Source organism: Chiloscyllium plagiosum, unplaced genomic scaffold, assembly GCF_037043375.1.
Source record: "Chiloscyllium plagiosum isolate Xiang-an unplaced genomic scaffold, Cpla_swu_hap1 HiC_scaffold_16, whole genome shotgun sequence".
Lineage (NCBI taxonomy): Eukaryota > Metazoa > Chordata > Chondrichthyes > Orectolobiformes > Hemiscylliidae > Chiloscyllium > Chiloscyllium plagiosum.
Genome location: NW_028270154.1, coordinates 3523718 through 3547889, shown reverse-complemented (window position 1 = coordinate 3547889; position 24172 = coordinate 3523718). Strand labels below are relative to the sequence as shown.

At 42.7% G+C, this 24172-nt stretch overlaps 1 long non-coding RNA gene across 1 annotated transcript in view; it reads left to right on the top strand.

Annotated features, from left to right (window-relative positions):
* LOC148147454 (uncharacterized) overlaps positions 1–24172 on the top strand; it is a 70608-nt gene that overhangs the window by 1906 nt on the left and 44530 nt on the right. Inside the window, exon 2 of the long non-coding RNA XR_015759628.1 lies at positions 4866–5089. This is a non-coding gene — a long non-coding RNA (uncharacterized LOC148147454). The remainder of the gene's footprint in view (positions 1–4865; positions 5090–24172) is intronic.

The window sequence follows — 24172 nt, the reverse complement described above, 5'->3', positions numbered from 1 at the left end:
GGGTTGTGTGATTTTTAACACTCAGAATGAGAGCCAGCCTTTACCTACAACAGATTCTGGATTAGTGGTGCTGGAAGAGCACAGCAGTTCAGGCAGCATCCGAGGAGCAGCAAAATCGACGTTTCGGGCAAAAGCCCTACAACATAGCATACTTATAACCAGGCTAGCATACATAAATATGTTCTGTTCCAGCAGCACAGAGCAGCACAGTTGAAACTACCTTTTCTTAACTCCTGTCCTTTTGTTATTCTTCAAAGAGAAAAACACAAAACATATCTGCAGTTTGGGGGTTGGTTTGCTGCAGAGGATCATCAGATTAGATTAGATTACTTACAGTGTGGAAACAGGCCCTTCGGCCCAACAAGTCCACACCGACCCGCCGAAGCGCAACCCACCCATACCCCAACATTTACCCGTTACGGGCAATTTAGCATGGCCAATTCACCTGACCTGCACATCTTTGGACTGTGGGAGGAAACCGGAGGAAACCCACGCAGACACGGGGAGAATGTGCAAACTCCACACAGTCACCTGAGTCGGGAATTGAACCCGGGTCTCTGGTGCTGTGAGGCAGCAGTGCTAACCACTGTGCCACCGTGCCGCCCGTCTCTCAGTAACTTTGCCATAAAATAAGATCTGTTTTGACTTGCTTCTCTTCCTCTTTGAGGGACTGTTTTTCACATCCATATGGGTCTCTCTCTCTCTCTCCCTCTCTCTCTCTCTTTAGGCACCTACTTAATTTACATTGATTGCTACGTTTTACCTACATCATCCTCTTAAAAAAAAACAAAATTTGGAATCATAAGTTAAAAATGCTTACAACACTTCGAAGTTCTGGCCCATGACAATTTATTACTCAGTCCTAACTGCCCAGAGGCCAGTTAAAAGGTCAGTCACACTGGTGGGGATTTGGACTCACAGACAAAGAAGGCACCTTTTCTTCACAGCAGGACAGGAATAAACCAGGTGGGCTTTTACACCAACAATGATTCATGGTCACCCTTAGGCTGGCTGTTAACTCCAGATTTTTTGTTTGATTGAATGTACATTCCAGTATTTTCCATGTTGGGATTTGATCCCCTCTGTCCAGAGTTATGGCCTCAGGCTCTGGATTACTAGCCCAGTGATGTTATCAATACACCAGCTGCCACTGCAAATGTTCATGTGATTGGTACAATTTGATCTGTGTGACATAAATGATATGATAGGATATTTACAGCATTGAAGGAGGCTGTTCATCCCATTGCATCCTGGCTAGCTTCTGGAAAGAATAATGAAAGCAAAACACTGCGGATGCTGGAAATCTGAAACAAACATGGAGAATGCTAGAGAAACTCAACAGGTCTGCTTGCATCTTCAGGAGAGAAACAGAACCAATGTTTCAAGCCCAGTGTGATTCCTGTTCAAAACCTGTTCCTGCAAGAACGGCATAGCTGATCCCACTTCTCCAATATTTTCCTTTCGGATTATAATACATTTTCTCCTCAGGTTGATCTAATTTCCTTTTGAAAGTCAGTCAAATCTTGTTTCATCACACCCCCAGGCAGCAAATTGCAAATCCTAATGCCTTGCTGAATTCTTTTATTCACTTATAGGATGTTGGTGTCCTGACTGGTCTGGCATTTATTGCCTGTCCCTAGTTGCCCTTGAGAAGGTGCTGGTGAGCTGCCATCTTGAGTCCATGTTAACCCACAATGCCCTGAGGGAGGGAATTCCAGGATTTTGACCCAAAGACAATGAAGCAATAACAATACATTTCTAGGTCAGGATGGAGAAAATGTTAAAACTAAAAATTACTGGAAAAATTCAGGCAAGTCTGGCAACATCTGTGGAGAGAAACAGAGTTAAATTTTCAGGTTCTGATGAAGGGCCAATGGACACAAAATATTAGCCCTGCTTTCTCTCCACTGATGCTGCCAGATCTGCTCAGTTTTTCCAGAAATTTCTGTTCTTGCTTCTGATTTGCAGCACCCCAAGTTCTTTGTGTTTATTTTGGCAGAGAATGTTCTTCGTCACATTGCTATTACTTCTTCAGCCAAACACTTTGACTTGGTACCCTCTTGTTCTTGACTCAAGTGGGTACGGCTTCTCCCTACCTACCCTGCCCTTCCCCTCATGAGTTTGAATTCCTGTATGAAATCTCGTCTCAACCCTCCCTACTCCAAGGAATATAAAGGCTATGGACAAAGCGCTGGGTAATGAGATGTGAATAGTTTGGTGGTTGATTTTGACTGGTGCAGATCTGATGGGCTGAAGGGCCTTGTTTCTGTACTGTAAGTCTCTACGACTGTGACTATGACTCTCTGGCATGGAGAACAGCCCCAATCTCCCAGTCTAAAAGCAAGAAGTGGCTGGAAATTAGAAAATGCTGGAAATACCCTTGCAGATCTGTCTGTATCTATGGAGAGAGAAACAGGAACAATGTCTCCAGTTGAATTCCTTCTTTAGAACAATTATTCAGCTTCTGCTGAAGATTTTACTCAAAATGTGAGTTGTGTTCCTCTTTTCGTAGCTGCTGCTACACCTGCTCAGTATTTCCATCATTTTCTGTTTGTATCCCAGTTGCTCTAGGAGTTATGCAAACTGCAGATGCTGGCAAGTCAGAGTGGATAAAGAGTGGAGCTGGAAAAAGCACAGCAGGTCAAGCAGCAGCAGATGAGAAAAGTTGGAATCTGAAACGGTTCTGGTGATAGGTTCTGACCTGAAACGTCAACTCCCTTTCTCCCCTGATGCTGCTTGATGTGCTGAGTTTTTTCCAGCTTGCTCCTTATCCCAGTTGCTCTAATCTATTCAAATTTTAATAAAGTGGTGAAGAAGGGTACAGTTACAGCATTTAAAAAGCATCTGGATGGCTATAGGAATAGGAAGGGTTTTGAGGGATATGGGCCAAATGCTGGCAAATGGAACTAGGTCAGATTGGGATGTCTAGTCAGTGCAAATGAGTTGGACCGAAGGCACTGTTTCCATGCTGTATGACTGTATAACCAAAGTCCCTTATAAAATGGCAAATATTTGATTGAAAGAGTTTTATCTCCATATTAATTTGCATGTTAAATATCCCTCTTGGAGCTATCACTGAACAAGTAACTGTAGAACTAAGAGACTCTCAGATTCTGCTCATTTAAGACAGAGATGGAGAGGAATTTCTTCTTTCAGAGTGTAGTGAGTCTGTGGGATTCTTTATTACAGAGGGCTATCAAGGCTGAGCCATTAAGTACAGTATATTCAACGCTGAGATGGGCAGGCTTTTAATCAGTAAGGGGATCAAGAGTCATAGAGAAAAAGGCAGGAAAGTGGAGTTGAGGATTATTAGAACAGCCATAATATCAGTGAATGACAGAGCAGATTCGATGGGCTGAATAGCCTAATCCTGATCCTCTCTGTCTTATGGTCAAAGATTCAAATCCCACCATGGCAGATGGTGAAAATGGCATTCAGTAAAAATCTGGAATTAAATGAAAACCTAGTCTAATGACAAGCATGAAACTATTTTCGATTGTCAGTGAACCATGTGGTCAACTAATAATGTCCTTCAGGGAAGGAAATCTGCCATCTTTAACCTGCTCTGACCAATATGTGACTCCAGACTACAGCAATGTGGTTGACTCTTAATTGCCATCTCAAGTGACTTTATCAAGACACTCAGTTCAAAGGACAGTTAAGGCAGGCTAATAACTGCAAATCTAGCCAGAAACAGCCACATCCCATTCATGAATAAACAAAAAGATGCAATTTGAGGAATCTGATTTAGATGGGAGTGTAAAGTAAGGGGCAGAGAATTTGTAGCTGACTCTACAACTCATTCTGCACACGCTGTCAGCAACCGAGGTCAAATTAAACATAAAGATGCTTGTAGTTCGACAATAGTCATTTCCAAGATAAATTTCACTTCCATTACTTTCACAAAAATCAGGTTAAAAATGACAAAAGTCAGATTTGATAGATTATTTTCACTGATTGGTGAATAAATAACACAAAGGTATAAATTATAAGTCAATCTGAAAAAAAAGAGTAGGGAAATGTGAGAGACAGGAGCAGGAGCTGATCAATTAACCCCTTGAACCCTTCTGCTACTCCATGAGATTATGGCCTGTGATCTCATCCTACTGCCCTATTAACCTCTGGTTAACAAAAATCTATCAATCTCAGTTTTACAATGAACAATCGATCAAACATCAATCACCATTTGCTGGAGAGAGTTTCAAAGGCCTACAGCCTTTATGCGCAAGAGTGATTCCCGACTTTGCTCCTGAGCGTCTGATACTTAAACTCCCCTATCAGAGAAAATCATTTCTGTCTGTTTACTGCATCATTGTCCTAAACATCTTGAAATTTCAGACAAGTTGACCCCTTAACCTTTTAAAACCTATGCAATGCAACCCTTGTTTGTAAAGTCCCTCTATGTAATTTAACCCTTCATGCTGAGTCAAGCAGTTTTTTTGGTTAAGTTTCAGTTTAGTTTTTGGATAGTTTCTTCCTGTCTGGCCCAGCAAGGTCTCTTGCCAAATGTTCTCCTTAACTGTCCACCCCACCTCTAGGAGCTCCTTTTGTCCAGTTCTAGTCCCATTTTGCCACATGTGGTTACCAAAATGACTCACTGGATATCCTCAGAACGTCTAATATCCATGGCACCAGTACCTTAAAGTTCCCTGTGGAACTTGGGACAACAGGAATCAGTGGTGGGAAGACAAGAAGGAAAAAAAGCCTTTGAAGCGCAGTTTTATGGCATGGATGACAGGGCCTTGTTTTAAAAGTATAACATTTGGTTACATTTGATTGTTTTTGCACTACATCTGTTTGTTTGAGTCTTTGTGTAGTCCTAAATGTAACTGTTCCAACATAATACATTTCTTCATGTCCTTAAGGATGTTCTGTGGATCCACGTCTGTGTTGGAAGCCTGCTCCAGACGCTGGGATCAAGAGGAACGAGGCGAGCACAGGACATTGGATTGTGCTGATACCATTACTGACTGAGATCAACCTGAATGGATGCCTGATCGTGTACAATCCCCAATCCAATCATATCGGAGACTGCCCCTGATGTCCTGTACCGTGAGCCCCTGACTGACAGGTACCTCCATGGACTCTGGTGAGGATAACTGCCCTCAGGCTGAGCCCTGGCTGCCTGTGTGCTGCCCATACAGTGGGTTTGCTGTGTAAGCTGTGCTGGGACACAGTGAGTGGGGGTTGGCGGGGCGTGGTGAGATTGATGGAGCACACAGCTGTACACCAGGATATCTGCCCCCATCACTGAGGCACAGTGAGCAGCAAGGCAAGCTGCCTGGGTTGGGCCTGCACTCATTCATAAAGCACGGCAGTGAGACTGTGAGGGTCAAGGTAGGTACAGAACAAGTCAGTGTTAACACAGTGAGATCCAGCCTGGTCCAACCCATCAGCTGGGGACCTGCTCCTGTTCCCAGAGGGATCTTGCAGCATTTCAGTGCTAGTTACCCATGCACTCAGTGATGCAGGTCTGCGTTTCCTAAGCATTTTACAAGTGAATCAGAGAGGTGCTATGAGAAACCAATTGGTTGGCAATTGTCTGTGGGTGAAGGGGTGCATGAGGCCGGTGCCTATGGACTGTGCTCTGAGGTGGTGTCTGGTGCTGAGTAACACTGAGACTCCTCACAGCCAGTGGGTATGGGCTCAGACTGTCATGCTGAGAATTCTCAATGTTGCACAGAGGGTTTGATAAGATAGAAAGCTTTTCTTGTATTCATTCACAGGATGTGGGGCAGTGCTTGGCCGGTATTTAATGACCATCCCTAATTGTCCAGAGAGCGGTGATGAGTCAACCACTTGCTGTGAGTCTGGAGTCCTATGTAAGTTTGGCACCTTTCTTCCATTAAGGACACTTGTGAACCAGCTGGGTCTTTAGGACAATCAACTATAGATTCGGAGTCATCATTAAAGTTTCAATTCCAGATTTTTTGATTGGCTTCAAATTTGACCATTTGCCACGGTGGGATTTGAACCAGGTCCCCAGAATATTGCCTGGGTCACTGGCTTAACAGTCCAATGATAATGCCACCAGGTCATTGCCTCCCCTGAAAGCTGCGTATTAATGAGCTGAGATGCACAGTTAATGGGGTAGTTCAAACCCCTTAATAAGCAACTTGTCACTGAGAATCTTGCCTCAATGCCTGATGGGTACATTGAATATGCAGCAGGTATCTCCTAACATCATGCTAGAACCCCCAAAATCCCCACGCCAATCTGTGACAATTCTCGCCACAGCCATGTGGTTCAGGCCCCTATAAGATTCCATTGTTGGTGTCCAGGTATCATTCTGGTAAATCTACACCATACTGCCCCCATACCTCCTCCCTGAGGTGCAATGTTCAGAAATGCTCACGCTACCTCCAAAGCGAAATTCAGAGATGCTGTATTTTTTTGAAATTCTGAGAGCAGGAAGAAAATTGAATGCACTACCATAAATAGTGGTGTAATCATAATTCATAATTGCTTTTAAATGGGAAGTAAATGAATATTTTAATTAACAATCTATGGGGAAAGGACCAGAGAAAGCAATTCTGTCTTTGTTTTCATTGGGGAGCTGACACAGGAACAGTAGGTTCACTGGCCTTATTCCTCTCTGTAAGATTCCGTGATAATTGCTCCATGGCCAATGTTCCCCCTCCTCTCAGCTTTTATTAACTAATCCTGGTTTCACACTGGCTGCTGGGTGACAATAAAAACCCACTACAAAAACAGAAACTATTGCTAAAGAAATCTAATCCTTTGCAATAAAAAACACAGCTGTTGTCTGTAGTGAGAGTTGATCATATTGTGAAACTGCCCTCCTTGATCTCAGTGTGATCAGCCTTTACAATATGACTACAGTGGTAATATTAAGAAATAGAATGTGATCACTAAATTGTCAACTGAGAGCAATTTCACAAAGCTGGTGTGGCAGCTTGAAAATGCTGGCCAGATAATAAACTCTTAATGTTTTCTTGGATGAAGCAAACAGCTGCCTCGCAGATTTCACCTGACAGCAAACTCCGTCTGAAATTTTCCATCACGAACTGAGTATAGGAATGTCTTGTCCCATCCGTTAGCTTGCAACTTGATAGAGTTATCACCAAGGTGACTGATTACCTGGCCAATAATAAAATTGCTGCTGTGGGTGGGGTTGCTCTGAGTAAACTGACTGCTGCACTTGCCACATTTCAAAAAGAGTTTAAGGAGCAGCTGGATAGGCTGGGACTTTGTTCCCTGGAGCGTAGGAGGTTGAGAGACGATCTTATAGGTGCTTATAAAATAACAAGGGGTATAGATAGAATTATTGGTAGTTGTCTTTTCCATATGATGGGGCATTTCAAGGCTGGTGGCACATTATTAAGGTGAGAGGAGAGAGGTTGAAAAAAGATATGAGGGGCAAATTGTGTATACAGCGGGTGGTTCGCGTGTGGAATGAACTTCCGAAGGAAGTTGTGGATGTGAATACAGTTACAACATTTAAAAGACATTTGGATAGGTATGTGAATAGGAAAGGTTTGGAGGGATATGGGCCAGGAGCAGGCAGGTGGGACCAGTTTAGTTTGTGGATTATGTTCAGCATGGACTGGTTGGATCGAATGGTCTGTTTCCAAGGTGTATGACTCAATGACTGTGTGACTCTGATTGACTGACATCATGAATAACAGATTAAAAATACTTCCTTTTGTTCATTGAGTTCAGATTGGATGTCTTAAGACAATATTACTCTTCAAATTTGATACTGTCTCCATAATTGATGAAAATTATTGGACAGCCTTAATGACGATATTTGGGCAAAACTGAAAAGGGGGGCAGTTGTCAAAGCTTTCCAGCTTGCACTCATCAGACCGAATGGGAGAGTGTCAGAATATTAAACCATCATCTCTATTTATTCATGTGGTGGTGTAATGATGATGACATTGAAGTAATGATCCAAAGGTCTCAGGCCAGTGCTCTGGTGGTCATGGGGTCAAGTCCCGCTAGATAGCTGATGGAGCTTATCTTAAAATAATAATTCTGGAATTGGAAGTTAACTCAGCAATGGTGACCAAGCAAATATTAATAACTACCATAAAACCCATCTGATGCTCTCATATGCTTTAGGGAGGGAAATCTGCTGTCCTTACCTGGTTTAAACTATGTGCGACTCCAGATCCACAGCGATGAGGTTAACTATAAACTGTCCCTTTAAATTAACCTTAGCAAGTCACTCCACTAAAAAAGCAATTAAGGTTGGGCAACAAATGCTGGCCTCATCATTGAAATCCATATCCCATTGAAGAATAAATAATAGAAAGCAATATTGACTGGTTGGCAAATTAATTCAAACTCCAAGTCTAATCATAGAATAAAATTCAGTTTGTGAAGCTAAAGAATGGTGTTGCCTTAACTCCATTTTCAAATCCATCTACATCTTTGCTTCCTACCTCCAACATCATTGCTATTCCGTGTAATTAGTCTTGGCCCTTCACACTGATTTCTCAATCCAACAGCACATACACTGACCATATAATTGGTGCTGAACTAACTGAACAACTTCCTGATAAAGGGCTTTTGCCTGAAATGTCGATTCTCCTGCTCCTTGGATGCTGACTGACCTGCTGTGCTTTTCCATCACCACACTCTTGATAACTGATCTCAGCCTGAGTATTGGTTCAGTGAAGGATATTCTTACATTGGAGAGGATTCAGAAACGATTTAACAGGGTGTTGCCAGAAATAGGTGGTTTGAGTTGTAAAAACAGGCTGGATAGCCTGGGACTTTTTCACTGGGGTGAAGGAGGCTGAGGGGTGGCCTTATAGAGGTTTATAAAATCATGAGTGGCTTAGATAACGTGAATAGCCAAAGTTTTTTGCAAGGGTGGGGGAGTTCAAAACTTGGGGGCACATTTTTAAGGTGAAAGGAGGTAGATTTAAGAAGGTCATGAGGGCAACCTTTTTACATAGGAAATGGATCATGTGTGGAATGAATTGCCAGAGGAAATGGTGGATGCAGTTACAGTTACAACATTTAAAAGACATTTAGACAAATACATGAATAGTTTAGTTTGGGAAACTTGATTGGCAATGACGAGTTGGATTGAAGGGTCTGTTTCAATGCAGCATGATTCTATGACTATGACCCATGGTGACGGAAGTTAAAATTGACAACTACAACAACAATTTTCACAGTGGGAGTAGAAAATATTGTAAGATGCTTCACAGATCGCAATTGGGCAAAATTGCATATGAGAAAAAGGAGAGGATAGAGTTTCAGAATTGGATACAATCAGGCTTATTGAACAAATGCACTGAAAAATTACCTGATAGCAAATGCTGTTTTTACTGAAGTTTCCACTTAAACTCGTTTGCACATCATCAATTACAAAACTTGTTGCAAGCCAGCGCAATCAGACAACATCTTAAATCATATTATTTCTTGGATGATTTTTCATTTATGAAATATCCCTTTTTTTGTTAACATTTTTATTGAGAAAAAGATTTTAATTTTTTTTACAAAATCACTACAAAATAGTATAACAACTTTATAATATAACGACAATAACAGAAAACAAATTACTACTCTGCTCCACCAACCACTGAGGAGAGAGAAAAAGAAAACAACAAAAACTTCAATTCAACAAATAACTAAGAGAAAAATAAAATTAAACCAAGTTATACCAAGGGAATTTAAGTTATATTCAGTTAAATTACTACACTCAGCGCAATCCCACCGAAGCTCCCCACCACTGGGAGCATTAGTGAGCAAACCCGTATTTGTTCAGGATTCTTCCCCCTAGGGGCCTTCGGACAGCCAGACATAGCCCTCATCACTACACAAAAGCCCTGATTAATATAGCCAATAATACTGCATCTACATAATTCAGATAGGGCCACCATGCTCGAAAAACAGTTCCATTTTCTGGTGCACCATACTCGTAAGGAAGTCCAGGGGGACTTCCTGGTATAGAAGGTGCTAGCTATGAAGAGAGGTTAGGATTGTTTTCATTGGAAAAAAGGAGAATGGAGGGGGGGGGAACCTGATTGAGGTTTACAAAATCATGAAAGGTATAGACAGCATAGATAAAGGCAAGTTTTTTCCCAGGGTGAAGAATTCAATAACAAGAGGTCACACGTTCAAGGTGAGAGGTGAAAGGTTCAAAGAGGATATACACGGCAAGTACTTTACACAGAGGGTGGTGGGTGCATGGAACGTATTGCCAGCAGAGGTGGTAGAGGCAGGCACGGTAGATTCTTTTAAGGTGCATCTGGACAGATGCATGAGTAGGTGGGGAGCAGAGGGATACAGATCCTTCAGAATTGGGCGATAGGTTTAGACAGTAGATTTGGATCGACACAGGCTTGGAGGGCTGAAGGGCCTGTTCCTGGGCTGTAAATTTTCTTTGTTCTTTGTTCTCTTTGGATGTGCTCCATAACTAATCTACGCCAGCTTGTATGTCCCGGGGGATTCTCCGATACCCAGCTCATTAGAATGTTCTTCGTCATACAGAATGAAAGAATATTAAACAATTTCTTCCCATGCACGTGCAAAGAGGGGAGATTTGGAAAACCCAAGAGAAGGGACGCTGATCCAACTTAACCTCCCTTCCCAAAACCTCTTCCAAAATATTCGCTATGGCATCCCAATAGCCTCAAAGCTTGCGGCATGAGCACAAGCAATGAGTAAGAGTGCCAACATCTGTTTTACATTTGGGGCACATTGGGGATGTTCCTGTCTTAAATTTCGCAAGCCTTTCCAGTGCCAGATGAGCCCTGTGGAGTCCCTTCCGTTGCATAGACTGCGTCCTGTTACAGATCAAAATCTTCCTTACGTTTCCCCAAATATTCTCCCACACCTCTGACGAGATTTCCAGCCCAATTCCCGAGTCCAGATTCTGCATAGCTGCTCAATGTCCTTTGAAACATTACCTCCTAACAAGTGATGGAGGGTACTGACCGAGAGAGCACCCAAAGGCTGGAGCACTCTCATCTCCGTATCCAACTTATAGGGACTAACCATCAATGTTGTCTTTTTTTGTATGAAGTCCCTAACCTGAAAGTAATGAAAGAGGTCCCTCCTAGATAGCTCATATTTCTGACTCAGCTGCTCAAAAGACATCATAACCTCACCGTCAAATAAATCTCCCAAACAGGAGACTCGTCTAGACTCCCAGAACTTAAAGCCAGAATCCATCAACCCCGGTGGGAATCCTAACATTCCCGCTATGGGAGTGAAGGGGGAAAATTTTTGTAAGTTGTGCTCAACATGCCACATCCTGCTCCATGCTTTAACAGTGTTAAGGACAATCAAGTTTCTGCAATGGTTCATAACAGTCCTCATCTTGTCCATAAACAATAAATTGAAGAGGGGGCATTTTGCCTCGGAGGCCTCGATGTCCAGCCAGATTGACCGCAGTCGTGGCAGGCCCAGTCAACTACATTGGATAGTAAGGAACTCAATTGATATTTCTTAAAGTCCAGGAAATCCAAACCTCCAATCCCCTGAGGAAGCTGCAATTTGTCCAGCTTAATAAGAGGTCACCTATGATGCTAGAATAAAGATCCAAACCAACTGTAAGGCCTCTGTAGTGCTTGCCTAGGCAGCATCAAAGGGAGTATTCTCATGGGATATAATAAATGAGGAAGAACATTCATTTTGACCACAGCTATCCTATCCAACCAAGATATTGGAAGATCCTCCCAGCACCGAAGGTCCTGCCTTATCTTCTCTAGCAACTGCACAAAATTAGCTTGATATAATTGTTCGAAGGCTGATGTGATTAAAATGCCTAATTATAGGAAACCTCCCTGAATAGGAGACGGTTCCCTCCCCAAAATTGGATATTCTAGTAAGGCAGCCCACAGGCATAGCCTTTGACTTCATAAAATTAATGTTACATCCTGAGAACAAACTAAATAGGTTAATCACTTGTATTAAACGGGATACAGATGTCATCTGATCAGTTAAAAAGAGAAGAACGTCATCCACATAGAGGGTGATCTTATGCCTGCTGGATCCTACCTCCAGGGAAATTATATTGGGGTCCCTCTGGGTGCCCTCCAATATAAATAATAGTGGCAAGAGTGGGCACCCTCATTGGCTGCCTCTGCCGATACTAAAATGATCCAACCTTATACCATTAGTGAGAACTGCTGCTTTCGACTCACTATATAACACTGCCACCCACCTGGCAAAAACCCCTCCAAGACCAAACAGCTCCAGTACATAAAAGAGGTATGGCCACTCCACCCAGTCAAATGCTTTCTCTGCATCTAGGAACACTACCAAGTCCAGAATCAGCACACCTGCACCATATTTAATACTCATCTAATGTTATTAGTAGACCCATAATAAATCCTATCTGGTTCTCCTTTACAATGAAAGGCAAAGCCCTTTCCAACCTTAATGCCAGCATTTTCAACAGAATTTTAAAACCCACGTTCAGTAACGATTTGGGCCTGTATGAAGTGCAATCCTCTGGGGCTTCCCCTTTCTTAAGAATAAGAGAAATATTTGCTTCTCTCAGAGAGGATGAGAGGCAGCCCTGACTGTATGAGTAGTTGTACATATCCAAGAGTGGCCCAGCCAGCATGTCTATAAACTCCTTATAAAACTCACTTTGAAATCCATCTGGGCCAGGTGCTTTACCACTCTGGAGCTACCTCACCACCTCCTGTATTTCCTGGATTGTCAGGGGGGCATTCAGAAAGGACACCTGCTCTGACATTACTTCTGGAAGGGCCAGGGTCTTAAAAAAGGATTCCATCTTCATCAGTCTGTCTCACAGCCCTCTGACCGGTACAGCTCAGAATAAAACTTCCTAAATGCTGTATTAATCTTTTTGACATTGCAAGTAAGAGTCCCAGCACTCTCTCTGATTGATGTAATAAATTGGAGGGCATTCTTCATTCTGGCCAGGTACGCTAGATATCTATTTAGTTTATCACCAATCTCAAATAACCTCTGTTTCACAAAAGAGATTTCCCTCTTTGCTATCTGCGTGAACGCAACATTCAAAGCAGCCCTGAGGGCTGTAATCCGCTGCAACTTGGTTCCAGACGGTCTGTCAATGTATGCTGTCTCAGCTACCTTCAGGCGAGCCTCGAGCAAAAATTGCTGTTCTCCCCTCTGCCGCTTCCGGGTTGCAGAGTCAGAAATAATCAAAGCCCCATGCATAGGCTTTGGCAGTCTTCCAGAACACTGATGGATTACTGGCTGTGCCCAAATTAATGTGCCAAAAGATTTTAAATTCCCACAAAAAATACTCTATAAACTTGCTATCCTTCAAGTCGAAAGGATCCATGCGCCAGTGCCAGGAGCCTATCCTTTTACCACCAACCCTGACCTCCATATACACTGCCGCATGATCAGAAATGGCTATGTTCCTTATTCTGCAAGACAGCACCGAATTCAAGAAGGTTGATGGGACAAAAAACATATCAATTCTGGTGTTGAACTTACGTGGATTAGAGAAAAAGGTGAAATCACTACCTTCGGATGAAGACATCTCCACACGTCCACCAACCCCAGCTCTCTCTGTTCAGGTCCATCGACTGCCTGGATTGCGGGGACATACCCGCAAGGTCCCTAGGCATCCTGTCCACTTCAGGGTCAATAAAACAATTAAAGTCTCCCCTTATAACTTTGTGACACGACCCAAAGGCCATCAACCTGGAAAGCGCATCCATTAAGAATTTAAGAGGGTGTGCCGAGGGGACAATATACATTCAAAGCCCCATATTCCTCTCCATGTATTAAAGCTTTAAGAATTATAAATCACCAATATTCATCATTAGTTTGGTCGAACATTTGAAATGGGAGATTCTTCCGGATGAGTATAGCAATTCCTCTACTTTTCAAATTAAATGATGAGAGAAATACCTGACCGAACCCTCCCTGCTGCAACTTCAAATGCTCATTATCGGTTAGATGTGTTTCTTGCACCAAGTCTACATCGACCTTCTCTTCTCTAAGGCTTGACAGTACCTTTTGGCGAATGACTTAATTAGTGAATGACTCCCCTTAATATTCCAGGTACACCATTTAATCAAATGGTTAGCCATAACCCTCTGAAACAGTCTGTGACCCAGGGAGGAAATACCCAACTCATAATACGCCGAGTGAAAACAATAATCAGTTTGTATAAATTTAAAAATACAACTTCCAAAACTACCAAATCAAAACTTCTAACAACTAGTTCTACAATAGACCAGCATATAACACAAGTGAAAGGAGATTTTCCCCTTGCCCGCAGGGGGCGCTCATACTACCCACTAACCCCTCCACGGATCCTTCTTGATGCCCAGCCCCAGGCAACACAAAGTAAAAAAAACACACATCGTATAACAAGCAAGTTAAAAGTGGGCATTCAACCCATCCCCTCCGTACTATAACTCTCGACACTCCTGGTAAAACAGAAATATATAATCTCTTCCTACCTCCACCAACCACCCCCCCACCTTCACCCCGACTCACCCCCAATCCCATACCAGAAAAGAAGAATAAAAGCAAATGATAAGAAAAAAAGAACAAAGGATGACGGGCGGGGGAGAGAAAGGGGAGAAAAGAAAGAAGAAGAAAAAATACACAATTATGACCTCAACATTTTTTTATTAAAATCCCCCCTGACAACCAGATAAACCAGGCAAATTACAGAGAAAAACAAACTAAACAGTATTGCCCATATTCTTCAGACCAGTCAGTCTACTTTAAAGCATCCAGGAAGTCCTTTGCTTTTTCCGGTGAGTTGAAATTGAACACGAATCCTCCGTGGCTGAAACGTAATATTGCCGGATATCTTATGTTGGTGGGCGGCACGGTGGCACAGTGGTTAGCACTGCTGCCTCACAGCGCCTGAGACCCGGGTTCAATTCCCGTCTCAGGCGACTGACTGTGTGGAGTTTGCACGTTCTCCCCGTGTCTGCATGGGTTTCCTCCGGGTGCTCCGGTTTCCTCCCACAGTCCAAAGATGTGCAGGTCAGGTGAATTGGCCATGCTAAATTGCCTGTAGTGTTAGGTAAGGGGTAAATGTAGGGGCATGGGTGGGTTGCGCTTCGGCGGGTCGGTGTGGACTTGTTGGGCCGAAGGGCCTGTTTCCACGCTGTAATGTAATGTAATCTAATCTTATGGAATAAGATACAGAATCAAGTTCCTCAGCTGCCTTTTGACCTCATTAAAAGCCTCATTTCTTACAATTCATGATTGGAGAAAAGTCTTGGAAAAGCATAGTACGTGATCCTTTGTATATCAGAGCCTGAGGATCCTTCCCTGTGCTCTGGAGGCTTCCAGCATCATTTGTTTATCTCTACAATGTTGGAGGCGCACGAGGACTGGAAGGGTCCGATCCGGGCCTGCGTACAGCGACCCAGTGGGCCCACTCGAACCGCACCGTGCCTACCTTGACTTCCAGCCTCAGAAATTGTGAGAGCCATTGCTCTAAGAAGCTGACGAGCTGGCCTTCCTCCTCCGTTCAGGAAGCCCCGCCAGACGGATGTTCTTCCGACGAGCTCGATTTTCGAGGTTGTTGACCTGCTCCTCTGAGGCTCGTACCCGCTGTTCCAAGGCCTGGACCAGACCCGCCGAAGATTCAGCCGTGGTTTCGGAGGCTGTGGATTGTTGCTCCACCTCCCTGACCCAGAGACACTGGATCTCTTGGTCATGCCTCTGCAGCATGACCGAGATCGGTTCAAGCCTGGCCCGGGTCTCTTCCATCAGCGAATCAATCTTCTCTCGGAGTTTCCCAAACTCCGAGACCAGGCCCTGCTCCATAGGTTATTCCCCTGGGGTGACGCTATGGCCACGGGCCTGTCCGTTGTTGCAGGTGGGATCCCCGTTTGCTGCGATCCTTGCAGTCCCTTCCCTTTGTTCATTTTCCTAACGATTTTAAACTGACAATGAACAATTCTAGGGGTCAAAAAATAACTATTTCTACCACATTGGGCAATAACGGGAGGGTGAGTTCACCACTTTATCTGGGTTCTGATGCAGAGCTCAGCAAGGTAGACCGCCACCTTGAATCCCCCATCTTTTGATATATTTAAGACCAAAAATGCAGTGTTGTTTCATTAATACAGCTGAAAATGGATTATTAGAAATCAAAGTAAGCATTTTAAATCATAATGTCTATCCATCATAAGATATAAGAACACGAATAAACCATTTAGCCCAGTAAGTCTGTGCCACTATTCAATGCGATCATGGCTGATCTGGTAGCCCTCAACTCCACTTTCCTCCTTATAACTCTTGATTCCCTCACAATTAAAAATGTCAATCTCAGCCTTGAATATACTTAATGACTCAGCTTTGAAAGCATTAGCACCTGTGATTGATCCCATTTTATATCACTGAAATTTAATTATAAAATGTATACACAAATATTTTATAGCTAGACTGGAGGACATTATTAAGTTAATTAAATTAAACTGAATTAATTTAAATAAGTAAATTAAGTACATTTAAACATTCAAAAAAATTGAGAATATAGTGTCCTTTTGTCCAAATATTTGGAGCCTGCTCAACAGGCAATAAGGGATTGTAATTAGCATAATCCCCATTAATTCACATTCAGGCAGCTTTGTGGGCAGGCCATTCAGTAGTTTGTTGTTTTTCAATTAAGTGCAAATAGTTGCAGAAAACTATTGTGCTGACTGCAATTTATGTTTTAAATTCAGTGATCTTTTGCACTGGTTACCCCATGTTGCAGGAAACTGTGCAAAAAGAAACAGTCAAAATTAGGACAAAACCCCTGATCGAGTTATTAAAATTCAGAGGTTATACAAAATCCTGGCTAAACCCAACATGGATTATGGTGAGCAAATCTGTGCATCACACCTTGGGGAGGATATATTGGCTTTAGAAAGAGATCAGTATCAGTTTACGAGAATGATACTTGGACTTCAGGGGTTATGTTCTGAGGAGAGATTATGCAAATTAAGCCTGTTTTCTTGAGGATTTAGAAGATTAAAGGTGATCTGATCAAAGTCTTCAAGCTATTAACAAGAAACAACAGCGTAGATAAATTTAAATTATTTCAACTGGTTGGAGATTCTAAGCCTGAGGCCAGAAAATTAAGGCCTGGCTGATCAGGGAGATGTGAGGAAACACAAAGGGTGGGAGAGTTTTGATACTGTCTTCCATAAATGGCAGTGATTAGCTGGTCAGTTGCTTGTTTTAAGTCTGAGATAGATACATTTTTTGTTAAGCAAACATATTAAGGGATATGGGCCAAAGGCAGGTATATGGAGTTAGGTCACAGATCAGTCACAATCTTACTGAATGATGCAACAGGCTGAGGGACTGATTAGCCGACTTTTGTTGCTATGTTCCTAAGGTGTCGAAAAGCTTGGCAAAAGATATGGGTTTTAAATTCTTAAAGAATGAGAGGGAGAGAGGAGAGAAGCTGAAGCGTTTAATTGTATTGCAAAGGGGAAATGGTGATGTAATACTGGGCTCATGGTCTGGTAAATAAACATCCTGGGGATATGCTTTCAAACCCACTTTGGTATGTGAGGAAATTTGAATTCAATAAACATCTGGAATTAAAACGTTTGCCTGATGGTGACCAAGTAAACACAGTCAGTTGTTGTAAAAATCCATTTTGTTTGCTGATGCCTTTTAGGGAAGGAAATCGGCCATCCTTACCCGGCCTGATCTATGTGTGACTCCAGACTCATAGCAACGTGGTTGACTCCTAATTGCCCTCTGGGTAATTAGAGATGGGCCACAGATGCTGACTCTACCGATGAAACCCACATCTGTGAATGAATAGGAGGAAAAGAAGATTCAATTCTGAATCAAAAATTGGCAAACCATTTCAGAAGATTTGCTTCTTTGTTGTATAACAATGTTCCTTGAAGAAGCTCCTTGGTGATCATTTGTCAGTGTGAATCAATGTAAATTGAAAATTTCTCTGAATCCACATACCATCGTCTTTTTATTGATTTACCCATAAATGTAACATGATAATATTTCCCGTGTTCCCATTCTGTTTAGAGGATCTGGGACACTCCTGAAAATATAACCTCTAACAGTGAGACAAGATCAAAGAGAATATGTGAAAAGCCAGGGTCAGAGGTATATTAAAACTAGCATTGAGAGAAGGTCACTCAGCTTTTCAAGTCTTCTCCCCAAAATCAATAAGATTGTGGCTGATCTGACTTTAACTTCCTGCATATCCCCTGATAATCTTCCATCCTCATCTATCCAATTCTGATATTTAAAAATATTTAAAGGTTCTACATTCACTGTCTGTTAATGGATTTCCAAAGACTCCCAACCCTCTGAAAGAAATTTCATTCCTTATCTCCGTCTTAACTGGGCATTCAGACATTTTTTGGGGGCAGTGAAGTGAAAGAACTAAGAAGAGCAAAGCAGGAAGAATGAAAATTGGCATGAGATGAGAATTTGTGTACATCCCTCCTATTTTTTATTTGCAAGTTGCTCCTTGACGATATGAGGTCATATCCTAACTGACAACAAGTCCCACTGATCTCCCTTGCTTTTGCCCAGTGAGCAAATTGGTTTCTGCTCCAACAACATGTTGCTTTTAAAATTCCCACCCTTGTTGTGGTTCTGTTCACCGAGCTGGGAATTTGTGTTGCAGAGTTTCGTCCCCTGACTAGGTGACATCCTCAATTCTTGGGAGCCTCCTGTGAAGCGCTTCTGTGATGTTTCCTTCGGCATTTGTAGTGGTTTGAATCTGCTGCTTCCGGTTGTCAGTTCCAGCTGTCCGCTGCAGTGGCCGGTATATTGGGTCCAGGGAGCAACCAGGGAATTCCTAGAGGCATGGCACTCATCCACAGATTCAATCAATAAGCACATTGACCTGGACCCAATATACCGACCACTGCAGCGGACAGCTGGAACTGACAACCGGAAGCGGCAGAGACAAACCACTACAAATGCCGGAGGAAACATCAAGGAAGCGCTTCACAGGAGGCTCCCAAGCACTGAGGATGTCACCTAGACAGGGGACGAAACATCTGCAACACAAATTCCCAGCTCGGCGAACAGAACCACAACAACGAGCACCCGAGCTACAAATCTTCTCACAAACTTTGAATTCCCACCCTTGTTTACAAACTCCTCCATATCCTTGCTCCCTCTCTGTCTCTGTCATCTCATCTGTAGCCACGTGATTCTCCCAGATCTCTGTGCTCCTCCAGTCCTGGTCTCGTGGGTTTTGCCAATTTTCACTGTTGGCAGCTTTTCCATCAGCTTCCTGCACCACAGGCTCTGCAATTCCCTCTCTAAACATTGCCATTTCTCTACCCTGACCACCACCTTCTCAGGGACACTTTGGGATGGGCAATAAATGCTGGCTTTACCAGTAATGGACATAAGCTAATTTAAAAACAAACTCAGTTTTATTCATTTCAAACTAGCCATCTGCCTGCAGGTGGCTCAGTGTTAATTACATTGTCTCCATTCATGTGAAATACCACATCAAAAGGTTTGTATAAATTCAAACAGTTGTTGCTTAAATTCAGAGTCCCCTGCCAACATGGTTGGGATTTCAGTGAGGATTAGATCTGGTATCTTTGTGAATCCTCTGCAGTGAATAGCTTGCTGATACTCATTAGCAAAACCTTACAAATATGGCCTGCTTAACAATGTACAGGATGACTGCTCAAAAGTGTTGGAATCTCCAGGACTGTGTATCAAGGAAGGGATAACACATTTCTACGTTGTCACTCAAGACAACTGGCTGTCCAATCTTAAAGGTGAAAGTGAGGACTGCAGATGCTGGAGATCAGAGTCGAGAGTGTGGTGCTGGAAAAGCACAACTGGTCAGGCAGCATCTGAGGAGCAGGAGAGTCGACGTTTCAGGCAAAAGCCCTTCATCAGAAGTGCCCAGTATTAAATCAGATTGATTTAAACAATCTGCTTGTTGGTCCTTAACATATTGTCATTGGACTTAACAGCAAAGGTCTTTTTTGTTAGTGTAGGGAGTTCAAAACTGGAGGACATAGTTTTATGATGAGAGGAGAAGTATTTAGAAGGGACCTGAGGGGCAGCCTTTCACACAGAAGGGATACAGGTGCAGTTACATGACAGGTCCATGAATAGGAAAGGTTTAGAGGGATACAGGCCAAATGAAGGCAAATGGGTCTAGTTTAGTTTAGGAAACCTAGTTGGCATGGACAAGTTAGATTGAAGGGTGTGTATTGATGCTGTATGACTCTCGGACTTCATACACTTGCAGTATTTGGGATTGGATTCTTTTTATGTAATAAATACAAAAAAATGTGAAAATACGTTGTTTGGTTCCAATGAAAGGTCAGTGACCTGAAACACTGATATGATTTTCCTCTCTCCACTGATAATTACTGACCTGCTAAGTGATCCCAAGATCTTCTCCTTTTATTTCAAATTTGCTGCATTTGTAGCATTTTGTTTATTTGATTTTAATCTAGCCACTAGGCGGTGTGAATGAATGGTGTGGATAAACCCACTCGCTGCTTCATCTCCCCAACCTCTCCTCGGGCCTGAGGTGTGGTGACCCTCAAGTTAAACCACCTCCAGTTATCTCTCTCTAATGACAGAATAGCTCTGTGCTCCAATAGGACAATAGCAATTTTAGCTTTAATTTTTATCCCCTGTTCACATCTTGCCATTCTCCCGATACTGCAGCTGAAAGATTTTGCTCGTCTTATGACCCAAGTTTGTCCTGCCTCACTTAGTTAGAGACAAAAAAACTGCAGATGCTGGAATTCAGGCAGGAGGCTGGAAGAAAGCAGCAAGCTAGGCAGCATCAGGAGGTGGAGAAGTCAACATTTCAGGTGTAACCCTTCCGTTATTGATCAACAGGCAGCTGTCTACCTGAACAACAATGGATTCTAACGCAATGTGATAAACTGTCACGATATATTCAGTCGCTAGAGTAGCCTATCAATTCAAAGCATCCCCATGTCCTGCTAAGGTCTCTGCTGTAGATGATGCTTTCCCATCGGCTTGATTCAGCCCATTCATCTCTGAAGCTGAAGACCATCAATTCAAGCTCTTCCCAACAAAGATGTCAGCACAAAATCGGGGATGACGTCATAACGGAGTGTTACACCATTGGTTGGTTTGTTTATTGTCAGGTGTACTTTGTTACAAAATGCAGTGAAAAGTGTTGTATAGTGTTGCCACACTCTGGCACCATCTTAAAACAGAAAAATCAAAAAAAGCATGGAAAATAAATGCAGAAAGGTTAAAAATAAAAGAAAAAAGTGTTCAACTTTGCAGTCCTTCTTGTTAAGTGCTCCATCGTGGGTCTGATAGACTGGCATGAGTCCCCTTCTCCGTGCCATCAGAAGTGGCCACCCTTTGGCACCATTTCCTCTCCATCGAACCATTGCCGATATGAGTCCTTGGTGAATCTCACCAATGCAGACCCCAGAAATGCTGCCGGGCATCACACCAGGCCAAATGCGTCTCTGAAGTAGCAGTTATGAGTCAGCGCTGGGCCCACCACTGCCAATGCTCTTATTGTGGCTGAACTCTTCGAGAAAAACAAGAAAAGAGAGAAATGGAAAAGAAAAGAAATGAAAAGAGAAGTCAATGGAGTGGACAAGCTATAGGCTCAGAAGCCCTACTCCACTGCCATCTGACCAGAAAACTCACATTTTGGATGTCCAACTGTGGCCTTTGTCCTCGCTATAGGCCTGAGAGATCGCAAGGTCCCATCATAAATAACATTTCTCCCCATTCTTCCTGGTCAAGACTTAGCTGACACGTTGCTATTTGTAGGATCTTAATGTGTGGAAATTATCTGCTCTATTTCCTATGTTATAGCAGTGACTGCACTTTGATAGTTTTTGTTTCGATAAAGCCAAGGACTGCCAATGCTGGAAATCTGAGACAAAAACAGAAAAACAGTTGGAGAAACTGAGCAGGTCTGGCAGCCTCTGTGGAGGGAAAGTAGAGTTAATGTTCCGGGTCCTGTGGTTAGCGAACCAGACCAAATGGATGAAGGGTCACTAGACCCAAAACATTGACTCTGCTTCCTCTTCTTTGATAGTATTTATTTGGCTCAGAGACAATTTGGAATGAGCTTGTGAGAGAAGCAATTCTTGATTTTTAAACTTTTAACTTTATTCTGTGGTGCTTTTAGCTAATGCAGAAGGAGGCTTCATTTTGGTTTGTGCTGATTTTCCACCCACCTGCTTTGCTTAGGGTTGGTTCCACAGATACCACACAGGCCTTGAATTCGAACCCATCATGGACCTTTCTTTACACATGAGTCCAGGTTCACTCAGCTATTTGACTGTGTAAAGCATCACAGTTGAATCCAATTCCCAACTAAACCCAATGCCTAGAGACATACACTACCCCAGAGGGGGCCAATGATAGTGAGAAACACTGGGGAGTGTAATAAGCTGCCTACTTTTCTTCTCCCCATCCAGCCCAGCTGAGATCACATGGCTAGCAGAAGTTGAGAATTTCTGTTTACACTTATTCATCACTTAGGCATCTAACTGGATTGTTGCCCATTGCTAATTGCCTAGAGGGCTGTTCAGGGACAGCCACAGTACTGTGGGTCTGGAATCATATGTAGGCCAGACCATATAAGGATGGCAGATTTCCTTCCCTACAGGGTATTAGTGAACCAGATGGGTTGTAAGGAAATGGTTACATGATCACAATTAGTCGATCTTTTTTATTGAATTTAAATTTCACTGCCATGATGGGATTCAAACCCATGTCTTCAGGTCATTAACCTGTGGTTTCTGCAGTACTGTCCCAGTAACACTTCCACTACGTCACTAATTCTCCATCCCTGATCTGTAGGGCTCAGTACTTTGCTCCAAGTGAATCTTTTTTTTTCACAGATAGTTTCCCTTAAAAGTTTTTCATTGCTTTAAGTATTTTTTTTCCTGTCACCTATTTGTGGAGTGTTATTAGTGAATTAAGGAAAGGCCAGTCTCAGTCAGCTTGAGTCATGTGGCTATGAGCCAGGAATCGCCTTCAGCGTATCTCCTTCCCAGAATGTAGATCTTCCTTCTTCGAGCCTTGTAGCACTATCTCCAAGCAAGGAATTTACTTATCAGTTTAACATTTTAGTCGCCCTGAGTCAATTAATATTTGTACATGGGTGGCAATTGGACAGAGATTGTGATTTTCGGCTCCTTTACAACGAAGTAAGAGGTTTCAGACATTGATAGTCATTTTCCAAGTGCAGGCGCCACTTGAACTGATTTTGAAGCAGTACTTCAAATTAACACCGTAAGAGGAACAACATTAAAACCATGAGGTAATTTCCAGGTAATTACATCGCTTCTGAGTTTGGTGAATTATTCCATTGAGAGAGAGTGAGAACTGCAGATGCTGGAGAGTCAGAGTCAAAAAGTGTGGCTCTGGAAAAGCACAGCATCCAAGGAGCAGGAGGGTCGACGTTTCAGGCGTAAGTCCTTCCATCATTAAATTCCTGATGAAGGGCTTATGCCCAAAATATCAACTCTCCATCTTATTTCATTGTCAATTGATTATTGAGTTAGACTAACCCCATCAGAGCAAAAGAGGTTGATAAAACTGATTTTATATTGGGTATAATCCACACAAGCTCATGGTGTCAGCTGTTGATAAACCAAAATAAAATTACTGAATTGATTGATTATTAAAACAAAACTTGTTCAAGGTTAACACAAAGCTGTTCAACATGCAGTTTGTAAGCAGAAAATAGAAATGTGTCCCTCTCTAGATAACTCGAAACACACACAAGCACCCACACCGAGACACACAGACAAAGTGACACATGCACACACACTCACAAAGACACACAGATATGGAAACACATGCATACGCACTCACAGAGGCACATAGACACAACGTGGAGACACATGGGCACATGCACACACACAAATGCTCACACACAGACATACAGAGTGATACACACATGCTTACAGACACACACAGACACAAACACACACAAAACGATGGAGACACACACATGGACACATAAGCAGATGGTAAAGGAAAAGTAAAGTTTCTTTCTGCAGGGATTCATTTTGGAATAAGAACACTTTTGCTCAAAGAGCTTTAAGTGTTGAAGACAAGAAAAAAAGAATATGGTGTGGAGAATTCAGACAGCTGTCAGTCTGGAGTTCTACATGTCACCAAACATAGACATCTCTCTGACTCTCCAATGCAGCTTGTTCAAAAAATTTGAAGGATTCTTCTGAGTGCTCTTCAGGTGGACGGTCAGGAGTCAGACTTGATCAGGGCTCTA